This window comes from Saccostrea echinata, unplaced genomic scaffold, assembly GCF_033153115.1.
Source record: "Saccostrea echinata isolate AGI-Se365-2 ecotype Australia unplaced genomic scaffold, CSIRO_AGI_Sech_v1 ptg000033l, whole genome shotgun sequence".
Taxonomy (NCBI): Eukaryota; Metazoa; Mollusca; class Bivalvia; order Ostreida; family Ostreidae; genus Saccostrea; species Saccostrea echinata.
In genome coordinates, this window is record NW_026889782.1 from 26,064,157 (window position 1) to 26,070,156 (window position 6,000).

The window sequence follows — 6,000 nt, forward strand, 5'->3', positions numbered from 1 at the left end:
GCCATAACATAATATATAATGGAAGTTTTGTAGTTTTCTTGTTTTGAATTATTGAAAATTCAATTTCTTGTGATGTGTATATATTTTGTGATGTATATTCAATATCATGTAATATACATTCAATATATTGTGATGTTTGTTTAATATTTTGTGATGTATTTTTAATAGCTTGTGATGTATTTTCAATAGCTTGTGATGTATTTTCAATAGCCTGTAATGTATATTGTATAATTTTGTGATATATATTCTATATCCTGTGATGTATATTTGATAATCTTGTATGTATGTTCAACATCGTGTGATGTATATTCTAGAGTCTTGTAATGTATGTTCAATATCGTGTGATGTATATTCTAGAATCTTGTGGTGTACGTTCAATATATTGTGATATACATTCGATAATCTTGTAATGTACATGTATATTCGATAATCTTGTGATGCATACCCTGTATCATGTGTTGTATGTTTACAGTCTTGAAATGCAGAAACAATAATTGGATTGTGGGTAATATTCAACAGCAATATGTAAAATGACTTTGTAAGGCTTTTTTTATTGGTCTCCAAGGTGAAAGTATGACATTTTTGTCAAGAATTTTAAGATAACTTACAATTACCTGTAGATCTAGAACGTTGAACAGAACCAGTATTCTGTAGTGAGATTTTAAATTCATTCCTGCATCATTTAATTGAATGCTACTACTAAATGTGGAGATTGACAGGGAACTGTAACTTTATTATACAGATTTACATGTGTTTATAATATATTTTCAATTTTAGGGGTCATCAAGATCTGATTACCATGTAAATAAACAATTGAACCCTCACAGTGTCTTATTATTATTGGACCACTAACAGTTAGAATAGGACAGCTTAAGGAAGAGAAATCTGTCGGAATCTGAGAAAAACTAGGCCGAGAAATGAGGACGAAGAAAGGTCTCTCTATTAATGACAAAATATCATGTAATTAAGAATTTATAGTAGCACTAACAGTCAAACTGACACTGTGTGTATAGTCCATGACTCACTCACATTGTGCTGAAAAATTTATTTTCAAGGCCAGAACCAGACTGAAAAGCCTGAAAAATCAAATAACGACGACGACTTTACAGACAACGTGTCCCTCGTAGAAGTAGGTAAACTTCCGAATGTTAACTGACACTTACGCATGCAATTTTTTTTTTCTGAACTAAAACATATTAAGCTTAATAACATAACACTGAAGTCATGTAGATAATAAATGTAAAAAAAAAAATAGAAATCAAAACTTACTGTCATTCTTTTCCAATAAATCTTGTCGAATAAGCATAAAAATATATAAATCAATCTATGGATAAATACTTTCCATTTAGTGACTCAAGTTCTGTAAAATTTTTAATGTAATTCTTACATACATTTAATGGGCGTGGGCAAATTCAGTTCATATATTTATCCAGTAATAACTGCTTTGAAGCGTAGCTCCTTAGGTTGTTAAAACAGCAGTGAAGTAACTGAGATTGCTCACAAAAATGTAACTAAATTGACATGGTGATTTTCTCCTACCGATGCATTTTTTGTCAAAGTTCATCATCATAATCATTTATGGAATATTAAATCAGATGTTGTTTAAGAATACCTACCACTGCACTTTTTTTCAAACGTCATCAATATAGTTAATTATATATACAGGAAAACTACAAATCTCAAATATGGTTATGGAATACATAAAAACATCAGCTGTGCATCTTCTAGTAGAAAACTGATCTACAACTATATTTTTACAATTAGAAAAAATATTGATATTCATACTACTGACAATAATTGCCATTTTTAAAATACTTACATTGTATTTCTATTTACTATGAAGATAAGATTTAGCTGTAGTATGTTGAGTAAATAGCATGTGATACAGTTATAAGATACGACAAAAAACTTTCAATTCATTTTCATGCCAATAAGCATTTGTAGATGAAAAAAAAAAGTTAAAAGAAAAGTTATTTCTTCAAATAGTTACATTTGAGCTGTTTTGAAAGTCTTCCAACTATCTTGTATCATATCAAAAAAATGTTAAAACAATTGTTGCTCGATTGATTGATTGATTGTATGTTGTTTTACGTCCCATTCGAGAATTTTTCACTCATATAGAGACGTCACCATATACCGATGAAGGGCTTCAAATTTTGACCTTTACTCGGCACTCAGGGCCATTGAGCAGTAAGGGATCTTTATTGTACCAACGCCTGCCGTGACACGGGGCCTCGGTTTTTAAGATCTCATCCGAAGGACCCGCAACTTTCACTTCAAAGTGCGGAGCGCATGGCGAAGAAACAGTATCGACTTAGTTCAGTCGCGGCCGAGATTCGAACTCACGACCTCCCGATCACGAAGCGAGTGGTCTACCGACTGAGCTACCGTGAACGGTAATTGTTGCTCGAAGAAATCACTTTATCACTTTAATGGCTCAATTTGCATGAAGCAGTTACAGGGCCAGAATATATATATATATATATATATATATATATATATATATATATATATATATATATATATATATATATATATATATATATATATATATATATATATATATATATATAACTCTGATTTAAGGACTAGGGAGACCAGACCATTATATATGGCTTAAGGAGACAATATACAGATTTTTTAAATTTGCTTTTTTCTAAAAAGAAATACCAGATCAAAGAACTATAGAACACCATTTAGTCGACTCTTGCTTTATTTTTTCATAATAAATGCCTCCTAAAAATATATGAAAAAAATGGTCTCCTTAATATTTTATGTTTCTCTCATATGACTTAAGGAGACCAGTGTATATTTTTTATAAATATAACTTGTGGTTTAAGTAGACCATTTTTCTTTCATAGTAATTTCACTTATTATGCATTAATTAACATATTGTTTCCAACCAGAATAGTTGTGGATGGTCATAAGTCAAGGTCAGCAGAAAGATATTTGTGCTTATGTGACTCAACATGATCAGTACAAAACTTTGAATTAAACTAAAGTCATTGCACAAGTGACTTAAATAGAGAGTAGTTGCCCCAGTGGCGCAGTGGTTAGAGCGTCTGCTCTAGAGTAGCGAAGTAAGGAGTTGATCCTTACGTCGCAGGTTCAAATCCCACTGTGGGATGGGGAGACCGGTCCTTCAGATGAGACCGTATAAATCGAGGTCCTGTGTCGCAGTAGGTGCTGGCACGAAAAAAACCCTCGATGCTCAATGGCCGTAAGTGCCGAGTATAGAACAAAATTTGCAGATCTCCACCGGCATGTGGTGGTGTCTCCATATGAGTGAAAAAATCTTAAGAGGAATGTTAAACAACATACAGTCAATCAATATATAGAGAGTATAAGCCCAGAGTAGCTTGTTCTGATATCCACATTTAACTCTCAATGCTGTCGCCCACGTGGTGCAGTGGAAAGAGCCTATGCTCTAGAGTCGTGGAGTTAGTTGATCCTTTTGTCACATGTTTGAATCCCACTGTGGGACGTAGAGACCGGTCCTTCGTACAAACAGAGGTCCAGTGTCGCAGTAGATGCTGGCATGAAAAAGATCCCTCACTGCCCATTGGCCCTGAGTGCCGAGCATAGGTCATTTGCAGCTCTCCATCGGCAAGTGTTGGCATCTCCATATGAGTGAAAAATTCTCCAGAGGGACGTTAAACAACAAACAAACTCTCAATGCCCAAAACAGTTTAACCTAAAAGTGAATGCAGACACAGATTATTCTTTAGACCAAGTATAGTATACTCCGTATTGTTTTGTTGAGGACACAAAGTTCACAGTGGACATCAAGTAGTTTTTCCTGCTATTTATACCCAGCTTCTTTTAAACATTATAGTCACTGAGAGCATTCGCTTTCCAACTAATTGATGAAGTTCTGACCTATGCCTATATTAGTTTAAATTCTTTCTGATTTAAGAATACATTTGACCAGTTGAAACCAAGAGTACATGTACTACATAAAATTTCAAGGTTGTGATTAAGATTCAGTAAAAGTTATGCCCCATCCAGTATAGCAATATGTGGATGCCATGTTCAATATACATATTTGCTATCATTAAACTTGCAGAGACCATGAATCAAAATAATTCAAATGCTTAAAAATCATTTTATTTTTACTGCTAGTCAAAATACAGTCACTCAAGCATATCCTTTGTTAATTTGAAAAAAAAAAGATAGTTTAACACTTATTATTAATACCATACCAAAGCACAAGATAGTGCACTTCTTACATAATCCAATGATTCATGCTGTGATTTTACCTATTTAGATGTTTCTTATTTACAGTTCAGTGTACATGATATACCAGTACAATGTGACACTAACCTAGTATCAGTTAAATGGATCATTACTATTCTGTTTTTAAGAAGTTTGCAGGGTAAAAAGTATAATAAAATAAAAATGTTGATACATTTATTGATTGCATATGCTAAAAACTTTTATAAAATATCAAACATTGTATCATAACAGCTTTTACAAATTAATTCAATACATTCAAAGGTACAAAAATCAAATTATTTTCATCCACAGTTTTATCATATTCAGTTGAACAACAGCTACTAACATCTGTTATATAAAATGTATGGTAGTTGGCACTGATGGTATATATATCCTGAGCAAAGAAAAAACATACCTAATCAAAGAATACAAAGCTCACTTCTATAAATGTTATCTACTAGTAAGGCAAAGTCTCACTCAACAAACACTCTGGTAATGTATATCACCTGGATCCAAAATCTATGCAAGTTGGTCTGGGTTAGATTTAACTGCTCAATAACCCTGAAAATGTATGTTACATCCAGCATCAGAAGCAGGATACATCATCTATGTTTACTGATCACCAAAGAGTATATTGTTACTTTGAATGAACCTTCTCTAAAAAACTGGTCATTAATCCAGAAAATCTAAGTCAAATCAAGGATTGGTACTCTGAAACATTTACATGTACATACATCATCTTTGCAGGTTTGTTCAACATAGAGTTTATAATTACATGAGAATAGGACTGCTCAAAACACATAATCTTGTGGAGTCCCCCATGTGGCGCAAAGGATAGAGTTTGTAATCTAGAGTCGCGAGTAAGGATTTAATCCTTAAGTCTCAGGTTCAAATCCACTGGGGATGTGGGGACCAATCCTTCAGATTAGACCATATAAACCGAGGTCCCGCCTAGCAGTTGATGTGGGCACAAAAAAGATCCCTTACTGCTCAAGGCCCTGAGTGCAAAGTATAGGTCAAATTTTGCAGCTCTCCACCAGCAAGTAGTGGCATCTCCATATGGATGAAAAATTCTTGAGAGGGATGTTAAACAACAAACAAAACAAAAAAACACATGAGGAAAATGTAGATCAGGTCAAGCATCTGAAGTAAATCTGTTAATGTGCTTTAATCCATGCAAGTTTGTCCAGGTAGAGCTTAGGAATGAACCTTGTTCCTTAAATTTTAACTGGGATGACAATGCTAGGTATATAGTAAGAACTCATCTAGACTGTCCAGAAAATCTAAAAAATATTTAGCAATTTCTTACTTGCATGATTTAAAAAAATCTGCAATCTAACATTATTTCAAAAAAAATTTCAACACATTTTCTAATTTTCAACAAATTCAATGCACTATGAGACGATTTAACATTTCTTAACCACATACACTGTACTTAAAGTGCAATATACATGCATTATACTGTATGTTAAATCTTTACAGTTTTCTTCAAGTACTCTAATAGTATATGAAATATGAAGATTACCAACAGTGATCAAGCTTTAAAGTCCATTGAAACAATACATAATTAGAGCAGAGCAAACACAGACCTCTAAAAACACCAGGTGCAATGGAGGAGAAAGCATTTCCTGCCATGTGCTCCTTGACATGATTGGGCAAATGGAAAAATCCACAAACAATTCAGTGTAAACAATTTTGGTAAAAAACATTAGTCAACATTCAACTTAATGATCGATTGAATTTGCTATAACAATTAATTTACACGTAAGTGTACACACGTGTATG